The sequence below is a fragment of the Zalophus californianus genome, chromosome 6, assembly GCF_009762305.2.
Source record: "Zalophus californianus isolate mZalCal1 chromosome 6, mZalCal1.pri.v2, whole genome shotgun sequence".
In the NCBI taxonomy this organism is placed as follows: Eukaryota; Metazoa; Chordata; class Mammalia; order Carnivora; family Otariidae; genus Zalophus; species Zalophus californianus.
In genome coordinates, this window is record NC_045600.1 from 139,450 (window position 1) to 153,812 (window position 14,363).

A 14,363-nucleotide genomic window follows, 5' to 3' on the forward strand; every position below is an offset into this window, starting at 1 on the left:
ACACACACACACACACACACACACACTGATTATAAAACTTTCATCATCCTCACTATGGGAGGAGCGTGTTTGGAGTCAATCTCCTACCTGCATCAAAGGAGGGAGAACACACTGGTTCTTGTTAGATTTCCCATGTGTGTGTTGGGTGGAGAAGAGAGAGGAAAGAAGTTCAAGGAGCTAGCAGGCAATAATCAAGGGATAGAGTATGATGACTAATTCCACTAAACAATATGAAAACTTGGAGAACAAATGAGACAAATGGCCATTCCAAGTAGACAGAGGTCTGAATCCTAGGAAAATGAGATTGATTACAGGGACGCAGCACACATTATGAAATGATCATTGAAGTGGACTGATATCTTACCCAGTGTTTTAGGTGGAATTTGTCCACTCCACAAAGTCACCAGCTGGTACCGAAGGTTCTGTGTTCACTGTGTGCATGTGAAGAACAGAAGTTTCAGTTGGATCCATGAGAGTCCTCATGTTGAGGTGCTCCATGGGAGGAAACTTCCACCTGCAGGGAATAACTAATTGATTCTCCAGTTGCTGATATCAGCTCAAAGTGTATGACCTCTACCATCCCCATGTTGAAACTTAAGGCCAATGTGATGGTAGGAGGAGGTCGGGGCTTAGGGAAGCACAAAGGCCCGGAGGGTGCAGTCTCTTGATGGGATTAGTGCCCTTATAAACCAGGAATGGGAAACTCCTTGCCCCCTGATCCCATGTGAGGGAATGCAAATAGGGCCCTCCTTCTGCTGATTAAAACAGGGAGAGGAGCCCCAGCTTTGGGAAACCCAGGTGTTCCCATTCACTGATCAGGACAGAACACAGACAACTCACCATGGAGTTTAGATGACCTGGGTTTTCCTTGATGTTCTTTTTTTATTGTTATGTTAATCACCATACATTACATCATTAGTTTTTGATGTAGTGTTCCATAATTCATTGTACATAACACCCCAAAATATGGAATGCTTCATGAATTTGCATGTCATCCTTTTGCAGGGGCCATGCTAATCTTCTCTGTATTGTTCCAATTTTAGTATATGTGCTGCTAGAGCGAGCACTTCCTTGATGTTCTTTTAAAAGGTAATTCATGGAGGACAAAAAAGATTGAGTATGTGAGTGGATATGAAGGAGAGAAACAGTGGGTGTGTGAAAATTTCCTGACCGTATCTTGTGTCTGCAGGTGTCCATTGTGAGGTGCAGCTGGTGGATCTTGGGGGAGACCTGGTGAAATTTAGGGGTCCCTGAGACTCTCCTGGGCAGCCTCTGGATTCACCTTCAGTAGTAATGCCATGAGCTGGGTCTGCCAGGGTACAGGGAAGGGGTTGCAGTGGGTCTCAGTTATTAGATATGATGAAAGTAGCACATACTATGTAGACTCTGTGAAGGGCCGATTCTCCATCTCCAAAGACAACACCAAGAACACGCTGTATCTGCAGATGCATGCCTGAGAACTGAGGACACGGCAGTATATGACTTTGCAAGTGACACAATGAGGGGACATCATTGTGAGCCCAGGCAAAATCTTAACTGTAGAATGGGATCTAGAGCACCAGGGGGTGCACACTACTCACCAATTCTGTCTTTAAGGCCCAAGAACAAATGCAGACATATATTATGAACAGGTTTCTTGTCAGGGTCTGGGGCTTGCTCTACATATACAGCAGTTTCTGCCAGGGAGCCTCTCTGAACACTTGATTCTGTGCATAGTTATTCAGACACTGATTTAGAAACTTTTTTTGTAGGCAATCATGTGGTGACAAATTCTACTAAACAATATGAAAATTGCAAAAGACAGATTTGCTTAGACCTGCTTACTATTGTCCCTAAATGCCAATAAATTACAAATATCTCTATGTAATTTAACTTTTCCATTATAGGAGTCCCAGCTGTATGCACTTTGCGTCACAGAACCACCCAGCTCAACATGCAAACTTGTTAGAAGCAGCATAAAGTGCATGCTGGACTTGAAGCTATAGAGCCATCAACAATCCAAAGCAAGAGAGGAAGGATCCATGGTGGCAGTCACTGTCTTGAACCATGCGCACAGCCATGTTACTGACAGCATGGGAAAGCAGTGAATCCTCCTTCAGCATGTTGTGTGCATGTGTACTCTAATGACCATGGACACACACACACAGAGTGACACATGCACACATACACACACACAGAGTGACACATGCACACACACACACACACAAACAGAAACATTTATCACCTTCTTCACCATTGTGTCTATTGAGAACAGGTCAGACTTTTCAGCAAGTCATAACTGCTTGGATAGAACCAGGGAAGGACACTGGCTCAGGGTGTGTGCTGCGGGTCAGTGGTAGGGAGGGGGTCCTGCTCATGGGAGGGACTTGTGTGGAGTCAATGTCCTACCTGCATCAAAGGAGGGAGAACCCGTGGTTCTTGTTGGATTTCCCATGTGTGAGGCAGGAGGAGAAGAGAGAGGAATGAAGGTCAACAAGCTAGTCAGCAATAATCAAAAGATATCATGTGGTGACAAATTCTACTACACAATATGAAAATTGCAAGAAGAAAAGAAAGAAATAGCCATTCTGAGTAGAAAATGGTATGAATCCTTGGAAAATTAGAAGAATAATCCATGGAAACCTCACAAGTAAAAAGATAATGATAGAAGTAGACCGAGTTCTACCCAATGTCTGCAGTGGAAGCTGTCCATGCCCCAAGGTCACCAGCTGGTTCTGAAGATCTTGTGTTTGCTGTGTGCATGCAGAGACCAGAAGCTTCTACTGGATTCATGAGAATCCTCAGGTTGAGCTGCTGGATGGGAGGAGCCTTCCACCTGCAGGGACTAACTAATTGATCTTTCAGTTGCTGATATCAGGTCAGTGTGTATAACCTCTCCCATCCCCATGTTGAACCTAATGACAATGGGATGGGAGGAGGAGGGGGGGCCTTAGGGGAGCACTTAGGTCAGGAGGGTGCAGCCTCATAACAGGATTACTGCTCTTTTACACCAGGACTGGGAAAGCTCTCTGCCCCCTGACCCCATGTGAGGTGACAGGGAAAAGACATACTAGGATGTGGCTGCTCTCTGGACACCAAATCTGTCTGCACCTTGACCTGGACTTCCCAGAATCCAGAACTCTGAGAAATGAGTGTCTGTTGTTTAAAACTACCCAGTCCATGTACATTCTTACAGCAGGTGGAACAGACTAAGATGTTAGTGACACATGAACCCAAGCACTGATGCTCTGGTGTTTCCCTCCTGCATTTGTTGTGAAAAGTACCTGATAAGCTCCTTCACTGAGGTTCAAGGGTGGATATCTCACATGTTCCCTCCTGCAGATAGGACTAAACAGATGACTCTCCTAGGGCTCTGTGAAAAGACACAGTGGACACACAGAGGGAGAACCTTAGTACAAGGGACTCAAGGTTTCCTAGAGTTGGTGGAACTTTAATTTAAGGATGCTGTTTTTTCAGTCTTCCGGAAGATGTGGATGTGATGACTCTGTGGGATTCGAGTCTGACCATCACCTTACAGAATTGTGTTGTACTGAAAGCCCTGAGGTTAGGCACCTTTGTCTCCTTGCTCCTTCCAGGATTCTTTCCTTGTCTGTGTTGTATTTTGTGAGTTTGACTATGATACCTTAGAGATAGTGGCCTTTTGTTGAATTTAATGGGTGTTCTCTGTACTACCTCGATTTTGATGTCTGTGTCCTTCTGCATAGTAGGGAACTTTTTGGCTATTACTTCATGGAATAAACATTCTCCCCCTTTTTTCTCTCGCTTCATCTTCTGGGACTCTTATGATACGAACATTATTATGTTTTCTGTTTTGTTTTTATTTTATTATATTAATCACCATACATTCCGTTAGTTTTTGATGTAGTGTTCCATGATTCATTGTTTTGCATATAACACCCAGTGCTCCATGCAGAACATGCCCTCTTTAATACCCATCAACCACCTAACGCATCCCCCCAACCACCTCCCCTCTAGAACCCTCAGTTTGTTTCTCAGAGTCCATAGTCTCTCATGATTCATCTTCCCCTCGAATTCCCCCCCTTCATTTTCCCTTCCTGCTTTCTTCTTCTTCTTCTTCTTCTTCTTCTTCTTCTTCTTCTTCTTCTTCTTCTTCTTCTTCTTCTTCTTCTTCTTCTTCTTCTTCTTCTTCTTCTTCTTCTTCTAACATATAATGTATTATTTCTTTCAGAGGTACAGGTCTGTGATTCAACAGTCTTACAAAATTCACAGTGCTCACCACAGAACATACTCTCCCCAGTGCCTTTCACACAGCCACCCCATCCCTCCCAGCCCTGACCACTCCAGCAACTCTCAGGGTGTTTCCTGAGATTAAGAATTCCTCATATCAGTGAGGTCATATGATACATGTCTTTCTCTGATTGACTTATTTCGCTCAGCATAACACCCTCCAGTTCCATCCACATCGTTGCAAATGGCAAGATTTCATTCTTTTTGATGGCTGCATAATATTCTATTGTGTATATATACCACTTCTTCTTTATCCATTCATCTGTCGATAGACATCTTGGCTCTTTCCACAGTTTGACTACCATGGACATTGCTGCTATAAACATCGGGGTGCACGTACCCCTTTTGATCCCTACATTTCATCTTTGGGGTAAATACCCAGTAGTGCAATTGCTGGGTCTAGGGTAGCTCTATTTTGAAATTTTGAGGAACCTCCATACTGTTTTCCAGAGTGGTTGCACAGCTTGCATTCTCACCAACAGTGTAAGAGGGTTGCCCTTTCTCTGCATCCCGGACAACATCTGTCATTTCCTGACTTGTTAATTTTAGCCATTCTGACTGGTGTGAGGTGGTATCTCATTAAGGTTTTGATTTGGATTTCCCTGATGCCGAGCGATGTTGAGCACTTTTTCATGTCTGTTGGCCATTTGAATGTCTTCTTTGGAAAAATGTCTGTTTGTGTCTTCTGCCCATTTCTTTTTTTTCTTTTCTTTTCTTTTTTTTTTTAGAGAAGAATATAGAATATCTTTGGAACTGGGGAGTAGAAAAAGTTCTCTTAAACAAGATGCAAACAAACAAAACTAACCATAAAGAAAAGACTGATAAATTCTGCTACATAAAATTTAAAATACCCTTCATCCAAAGGCATTCTTAACAGATTGAAACAACAAGCTATCTATTGTGAGAATACATATACAATATGCATAATTGACCAGGGATAATAAACAGAAAATATAAAGAATGGTTCTTCTGCCCATTTCTTGATTGGATCATTTGTTCTTTGGGTGTTGAGTTTGATAGGTTCTTCATAGATTTTGGATACTAGCCCTTTATCTGATATGTCATTTACAAATATCTTCTCCTATTCTGTCAGTTGTCTTTTGATTTTCTTGACTGTTTCTTTTGCTGTGTAAAAGCTTTTTATCTTGATGAAGTCCCAATAGTTCATTTTTGCCCTTGTTTCCCTTGCCTTAGGCAATGTTTCTAGGCAGAAGTTGCTGTGACTGAGGTCAAAGAGGTTGCTGCCTGTGTTCTCCTTTAGGATTTTGATGGACTCCTTTCTCACATTTAGGTCTTTCAACCATTTGGAGTCTATTTTTGTGTGTGTTGTAAGGAATGGTCCAGTTCCATTCTTCTGCATGTGGCTGTCCAATTTTCCCAACACCATTTGTTGAAGAGACTGTCTTTTTTCCAATGGACATTCTTTCCTGCTTGGTTGAAGATGAGTTGACCATCGTGTTGGGGGTCCATTTCTGGGCTCTCTATTCTGTTCCATAGATCTATGTGTCTGTTTTTGTGCCAGTACCATACTGTCTTGATGATGACAGCTTTGTAATAGAGCTTGAAGTCTGGAATTGTGATGCCACCAGCTTTGCTTTTATTTTTCAACATTCCTCTGGCTATTCGGGGACTTTTCTGGTTCCATACCAATTTTAGGATTATTTGTTCCATTTCTTTGAAAATAGTGGATGGTATTTTGATAGGGATTGCACTGAATGTGTAGATTGCTCTAGGTAGCATTGACAGCTTCACAATATTTGTTCTTCCAATCAATGAGCATGGAACGTTTTTCCATTTCTTTGTGTCTTCTTCAATTTCTTTCATGAGTATTTTATAGTTTTCTGAGTAAAGATTCTTTGCCTCTTTGGTTAGATTTATTGCTAGGTATCTTATTGTTTTGGGTGTGATTGTACATGGGATGGACTCCTTAATTTCTCTTTCTTCTGTCTTGTTGTTTGGGTATAGGAATGCCACTGATTTCTGTGCATTGATTTTATCTCCTGCAAATTTACTGAATTCCTCTATGAGTTCTAGCAGTTTTGGGGTGGAGGTTTTTGGGTTTTCCACATAAAGTATCATATCATCTGCAAAGAGTGAGAGTTTGACTTCTTCTTTGCCGATTTGGATGACTTTGATTTCTTTTTGTTGTCTGATTGCTGTGGCTAGGACTTCTAGTACTATGTTGAATAGCAGTAGTGATAGTGGACATCTTTGTCATGTTCCTGACCTTAGGGGGAAAGCTCTCAGTTTTCCCCATTGAGAATGATATTCGCCATGGTTTTTTCATAGATGGCTTTTATGATATTGAGGTATGTACCCTCTATCCCTCTACTCTGAATAGTTTTGATCAAGAAAGGATGCTGTGCTTTGTCAAATGCTTTTTCTGCATCTATTGAGAGGCTCATATGGTTCTTGTTCTTTCTTTTGTTAATGTCTTGTATCACATTGATTGATTTGTGGATGTTGAACCAATCTTGCAGCCCAGGAAGTAATCCCACTTGGTGGTGGTGAAAAATCCTTTTAACGTACTGTTGAATCCTATTGGCTAGATTTTAGTAAGAATTTTTGCATCCATGTTCATCAGGGTTATTTGTCTGTAATTCTCCTTTTTGATGGGGTCTTTGTCTGGTTTGGGGAATCAAGGTAATGGTGGCCTCATAAAACAAGTTTAGAAGTTTTCCTTCCATTTCTATTTTTTGGAACAATTTCAGAGGAATAGATATGAAATCTTTAATGTTTGGTAGAATTCCCCTGGGAAGCCATCTGGCCTGGGCTTTTGTTTGTTGGGAGATTTTTGATGACTGCTTCAATTTCCTTAGTGGGTATAGGTCTGTTCAGGTTTTCTATTTCTTCCTGGTTCAGTTTTGACAGTTGATACATCTCTAGGAACGCATCCATTTTTTCCAGGTTATCTAACTTGCTGGCATAGAGTTGCTCATAATATGTTCTTATAATTGTTTGTATTTCTTTTGTTGTGATGTCTCCTCTTTCATTCATGATTTTATTTATTTGGGACATTTCTCTTTTCTTTTTGATAAGTCTGGCCAGGGGTTTATCAGTCTTGTTAATTCTTTCAAAGAACCAGCTCCTAGTTTCATTGATCTGTTCTACTGTTCTTTTGGTTTCTAGTTCATTGATTTCTGCTCTAATCTTTATTATTTCTCTTCTCCTGCTGGGTTTAGGCTTTATTTGCTGTTCTTTCTCCCCAGCCCCTTTAAGTGTAGGGTTAGGTTGTGTATTTGAGACCTTTCTTGTTTCTTGAGAAAGGCTTGTATTGCTATATACTTTCTTCTTAGGACTGCCTTTGCTGCATCCCAAGATTTTGAACAGTTGTGTTTTCATTTTCATTGGTTTCCATGAATTTTTTAAATTCTTCTTTAATTTCCTGGTGGACCCATTCATTCTTTAGTAGGATGCTCTTTAGCCTCCATGTATTTGAGTTCTCTCTGACTTTCCTCTGTGACTGAATCCTAGTTTCAAAGCATTGTGGTCTGAAAATATGCAGGGAATGATCCCAATCTTTTGGTACCAGTTGAGATCTGATTTGTGACCTAGGATGTGATCAATTCTGGAGAATGTTCCATGGGCACTAGAGAAGAATGTGTATTCTGTTGCTTTGGGATAGAATGTTCTGAATATATCTGTGAAGGCCCTTTGGTCCAGTGTGTCATTTAAAGTCTTTATTTCCTTGTTGATCTTTTGCTTAGATGATCTGTCCATTTCAGTCAGGGGTTGTTAAAGTCCCCCACTATTATTGTATTGTTGTCAATGTGTTTCTCTGCTTTTGTTGTTAATTGCCTTATATAATTGGCTGCTCCCATGTTTGGGGCATAGATATTTACAATTGTTAGATCTTCTTGGTGGTTTGACCCTTTAAGCATGATATACTGTCCTTCCTCATTTCTTATTATAGTCTTTGGTTTAAAATCTAATTTGTCTGATATAAGGATTTCCACCCTCATTTTCTTTTGATGTCCATTAGCATGGTAAATGGTTTTCCACCCCCTCACTTTCAATGTGGGGGTGTCTTTGGGTCTAAAATGAGTGTCTTACAGACAGCATATTGATGGGTCTTGTTTTTTTCATGCAATTTGATAGCCTGTGTCTTTTGATTGGGGCATTTAGCCCATTTACATTCCGGGTAACTATAAAGATATGAATTTGGTGCCATTGTATTACCTTTAAGGTGAGTGTTACTGTATATTGTCTGTGTTCCTTTCTGGTCTATGTTACTTTTAGGCTCTTTCTTTGCTTGGAGGGCCCCTTTCAATATTTCATGTAGGGCTGGTTTTTGTGTTTGCAAATTCCTTTAGATTATGTTTGTCCTGAAAGCTTTTTATCTCTCCTTCTATTTTCAATGACAGCCTAGCTTAATATAGTATTCTTGGCTGCACATTTTTCTCCTTTAGTGCTCTGAATATATCATGCCAGTCCTTTCTGGCCTGCCAGGTCTCTGTGGATAGGTCTGTTGCCAATCTAATGTTTCTACCATTGTAGGTTACAGATCTCTTCTCCCAAGCTGCTTTCAGGTTTTTCTTTGTCTCTGAGACTCGTAAGTTTTACTATTAGATGTCGGGGTGTTGACCTATATTATTGATTTTGAGGGGGGTTCTCTTTGCCTCCTGGGTTTTGATCCCTTTTCTTTCCCCAAATTAGGGAAGTTCTCTGCTATAATTTGCTCCAATATACCTTCTGCCCCTCTCTCTTTCTTCTTCTTCTGGGATCCCAATTATTCTGATATTATTTCATCTTATGGTATCACTTATCTCTCGAATTCTGCCCTCATGATCCAGTAGTTATTTATCTCTCTTTTTCTCAGCTTCTTTATTTTCCATCATTTGGTCTTCTATATCACTAATTCTCTCTTCTGCCTCATTTATCCTAGCAGTTAGAGGCTCCATTTTTGATTGCACCTCATTAATAGACTTTTTGATTTTGACTTGGTTAGATTTTAGTTCTTTTATTTCTCCAGAAAGGGTTTCTCTAATATTCTCCATGCTTTTTTCAAGCCCATCTAGTATCCTTAAAATTGTCATTCTTAACTATATTTCCTATATCTTACTAATGTCCATATTGATTATGTCTCTTGCAGTTGGTAATGCCTCTTGTTCTGTTTTTGAGGTGATTTTTTCCGTCTTGTTATTTTGTACAGAGGACAATAGATGAAGGAGAGAACAAAATTCTAACAGGGTAAGAATGACTCCCCAAAAATATACACTAAACAAATCAGAAGAGACCTGAAACTGGGGGGAAAGAAAGGAAAAGAAAAAAAAAGAAAAAGATAAAAAAAACCCCAACCAACCAAACAAACAAACAAAACACCAGAATATGATCAAATATGATCAAGCCGGTGCATAGATCAGTGCCACACACTAGATTTTGGGCATATTTTGTTCTGTTAGAAGAAAGTGCCTCCCAAAATTTTAAAGTACTAAAACCTTATATATGTACAAAAATAAGGGTAAATATGATGAAGGGATGGAATATGATTGTAAAGATGAAAATTATAAAAGATTTTATAAAAGGAATTGATAAGAAAGAAGTTGGTTGAAAAAAGAAGAAGATTAAAAAAAATAAAAAAGGAGAGAATATGATCAGGTGGAGACTATAACAAAGTGATACACAAGATATTTAGGGTATATTTTGATCTGTTAGAAGAAACTGTATCCCAAAATTTTAAAGAGAGAACTATATATATATTTATATATATATATATACACACTAAAAATAAGGTTAACTACTATGAAGGGATAGAATATGACTCTAAAAATGAAAAATAAAAAAGATTTTTAAAAAAGGGATTATTAAGATATGGTTTAGAAAGGCAAAAAGAAAAATTAAAAAAAAAGGAAAGAAAAAGAAAAAGAAAATTATAAAAATTAACTTTGAAAGACTAAAGAATCAGGGGGAAAAAAGTCATGAATTCTATGTGTAGTATTCCCCTAGTGCTGGAGTTCTGCCGTTCTCATTGATTGGCAAACTTGGCCTTAGCTGGCTATTCTTGCTGATCTTCTGGGGGAAGGGCCTGTTGCCGTGGTTCTCAAATGTCTTTGGTGGAGGCAGAATTGTCCCACCCTTGCTGGATCTGGGCTAACTAATCCACTTGGGTTTGCTCTCTGGAGCTTTTGTTCCCTGCAAGCATTCCATACAGCTTTGGAGGTCAAGAGTGAAAATGGTGGCCTCCCAATCTCCAACTGGAGGAGCCAAGAACCTGGGGCCCCACTCCTCGGTGAGCCCCAGAGAAAAGCAGTCAGTCACTCTCTCCCCGGGCTCTGGCCACACTCTGTGCTCACCCGGCCTGTGACCGAGCATTTCTATCTCTGGCACATGACCCCGTTTGGAGTCCCCAAACCCAGCAGGTTCCTGTGGCATGCTCCTGTGCTGCTCCTCCCGGGGAAGGAAGGGGAGTCTCCCCAGATTTGCTGCTTGTTGGGTTCCTGCTGGAAGAGCATGGCTTGACTGTACTGCGGATCACAGTTTATGGCAACCCTGAGCTGAGAGCTCAATCCTCGACTCTGTCTCTGAAGCCAGCTTCCCTGCTCCGATACCTGGGAGCTCTGCCACACTCAGGCTCCCCCGGTCTTTCTGTGACCCCGAGGGTCCTGAGACCACACTGTCCCAGCGAGGGTTCCACCCCTCACATAGCCACTAGAGCAACATGCCTCAGCAGAGCAGACTTCCAAAAGTTCTGATTTTCTGCTCCGCTCTCTATCACTTGCCGGTAGTGGCTGATAGAGGCCCCCTTCCCCACTGTCTATCTTCCCAAATATCACCTTGGATTCACTTCTCCACATGTCCTACCTTCCAGAAAGTGGTCACATTTCTGTTCAGAGAGTTGCTGCTATTCTTTTCTTTGATCTCCTGTTGAGTTTATAGGTGTTCAGAATGGTTTGATCCCAATCTAGCTGAATTCCTGGGACCAGTTGAAATTTAGGTCTCCTACTCCTCTGCCATCTTGCTCCGCCCCCCCCAATGTTATTATGTTTTCATAAGCCACTGAATTCCCTAAGTCCACCTTAGTAGTCCATTACCTTGGTTTCCCTCTTCTTTTCACTCATTGTTTTCTATAATTTAATCTGCCATATCACCCATTCACTCCTCTCCTTCATCCATCCATCATTTTTATGACCTCCACTTGGGATTGCATCTTGGTTTTAGTATTTTTACTTTGGGCCTGATAGACATTAGTTCATTTATTTCTGCAGTAAGGGATTTGCCAATGTCTTCTATCTTTTTTTCAAGTCCAGCTAGTAACCTTGTAATCATTGTTTTAAATTCTAGTTCTGACATCTTACTTATATTTGTATTGATTAAAAACCTGGCCATGAGATTTACATCCTGTTCATTATTCTGGGGTGTCTTTTCCATCCTGTCATTTTTTTCCAGAAAATAAAAGAAGAAAGGGGAAAAATTAAAAAATGTAGATCCTGGGTTTGTTTGGGTCTGCTTCTAAAAAAGAATATAGATCACAAAATAAAGAAAAATAAAGTAAAAATAGAAAAAATAAATACATATATATTTGTAAAATAAAAATGAAAAAGAAAATATAAGAAAAAATTAATAATAAAAATAAGGAAGAAGAATTGGAAAATAAATGAAAAAATAAAAGTAAAAAACTTAAGAATAGAAGTAGAAAGAAAGCAAGATCCTACTTCCCCTATAGCTGAAAGTTTGCAGCACTCGATGATCATTAGACTTGGTGAGATGGAATAGATTCTGCTGCTCTCAGGGAGGTGCCTGTTGTGATTATTCTCCGGAATTTTGGCCTAGTGGAAACTCACATCTTGGGAGCAGGGTGCAGCGCTTGGTGTAAGCGGCTCTGCCCTCCACTAGGTGCCGCTGTTTTGCTTCCTGATGGCACTGTTGGGTGGGTTCAATATGGCATCTCCTCTCTAGGCTGGGGTTGAAAGTTCGCACCCCCCACTCTCCAGTGAGCCCTCACAGAAGAGCAACCAACCCTTTCTGACCCTGGTTTCCATCTGAACCCCATGCTCACCCTGCCAGTGTCAGAAATTCTTTATCTCAGGCCCATGACTGAGTTTCAAAACTTCAGAATTAGGGACACGCATGGTGTGGACCCATGCTATTCTCCAGGGGAGGGTCTCATAGCCTTTTTAACTTTTGCCTGCAGGTCTCAGGAAAGAGGTCACACCACCACACCGTGGTTCCCCATTTACGGGAAAACAGAGCAGAGAGTCTGCACTTAGTCTCACTGTTTAACCCGGTTCCAGGCTCCTATGCCTAGTAACAGTGCATCACATTGGTGCCGCACATTGTTCTTATGACTCAGGGGATCCTCAGACCCTGGAATTCTGCCCCACTTTGCCACTTCAGCACCTTTATGCCAGACATATCCCCACAGTAGCCGACTTCTAAAAGTTCAGATTTTGCTCTCTTCTGCTTATAATACTTTGTGAGAGCTTCCACAAACAGGCTTCCTTCCTGCTGTCATCCCAATAGATATATCTCCCCCAAGACAACTCTCTGCACCTCCTACATTCCAAGAGGTGGTCCATTTTTTATTTGTAGACTTACAGCTTTTGTTCTCTCAGATCTCTGATTGATTTCTTGTTGCTCAGAATTAATTGATAATTACCTGTGTTCCAGGGTTGAGACAAGCCTAGGGACCCCTACTCCTCCACCATCTTAACTCTTCCATCCCACATTTTCTTATACCAAAGAGGGTGTGATAAATTCCTTCTGCTTTATATGCTGAGGCTCAAACTTGAAATCTGGTGTTGTATTTGAGAATACCCTAACTTATTTCCCTCTCTACTCTGATCCAAGCATCCTATGGTTAAACTGCTGTTTTAGTGTGTAATCCCATTAAGTATTATGCAATTATTATATTATTTTTGCAGTAAGTAATGGTAGATATATGTGGTCCATATATATCTATGAGAGACATAGTGAAGAATTCACCTCCTGGCAGTGAGACTGGTCTTTGAGCAGGATGTGAGAGGTGCTCCCTAAGAACGAGAATTGCAGGAACATTATTAGCACCACTCCATGTCTCTGTTCAGTGGAAGCAGGTGCATTTTGAATGGTATGGACAGTTGGCAGTCTTCCTGATGTACAGGATCTATCCAGGGATGGAAATTGGAGGATCTGGAGACAGAACAGAAGTTCTATACTCATCCAGCAGGTGTTTGAGGGTCTGAAATGAGAACACCAAAACAGAGGCTGATCAGAGCTGCAAACTGAAACTGAATTGAAATTGAATTACTCTGCTGCATTTTTTGTGAAAAGTCCCTGTAAGTCCTTCAAAGGGATTCAAGGGTAGTATTCATTCATTTATTTATTTACTTGTTTACTTATTATCTATCTTCTATTAGATTGAATTAACTAGCTGAATGTCAAAGGAATCTGTCAAAAGTTTACAGTGGAAAAGCAGCCTGATTTTGTGAGTTTAGGATGGATATGATATATGAACAACTTTTAAATGTCCCACTAGCAGAATTCAATAGGGAAGAGACTAGTACTGGAGGAAATATTTCTAAATGTGTGGTCCTGCCAGGTACCATGTCACATGGAGATAAGTGATGTGCTCCTGCACATAGTACCAGTGGGAGTATCTTTGGACAATGGAGTCCATGTGTCTCTGAGAATTTGTGTAACTTTACATTAAGGAAGCTGTTTTCTCAACCTTTTCAGAAGATTGTGGATGTGATGACCATGTGGTATTTGAATCTGAGCCACACTATGCACTGTTGTCCCACCATGACCATTGTCAGGTGTGGCCTGTCACTGGGTATAAAAGCTGGTACAACTCAGGATGGAAACTGAAATCAAGACTCTGATCCCAGAGTCTGCACTGTGTTGCAAAAGGATGCCCCCTAGATCAAACAAGGTCAGAACCCCAAGCTTTGGCCACACCCCAAAGTACTGAGCACCTACTTTGGGCCAGCCTTTGGGAACACTTTGCATCTCTCATCTCCTGAGTCCTTCAACACAGTATATTGGTGTACGCATTTCACAGAGGGGACGTGAGTACTTGCCCAGAGGCTGAGGCCAGTGAGAGGCTCAGGCTCCAGGACCCGGTTGACACACGTGTTGGCATATGGCCTGTCAGATGGCTGTGACTGGACCCAGACAGCTCATCTGCCTCTGTGATT

General features: G+C 41.0%; 1 non-coding gene across 1 annotated transcript; it reads right to left on the reverse strand.

Annotated features, from left to right (window-relative positions):
• Window positions 1–960: 960 nt before the first annotated feature.
• Window positions 961–1,067, reverse strand: LOC113910597. Its single transcript, XR_003516110.1, has one exon. It is a non-coding gene; the product is annotated as a U6 spliceosomal RNA (small nuclear RNA).
• Window positions 1,068–14,363: the final 13,296 nt, after the last annotated feature.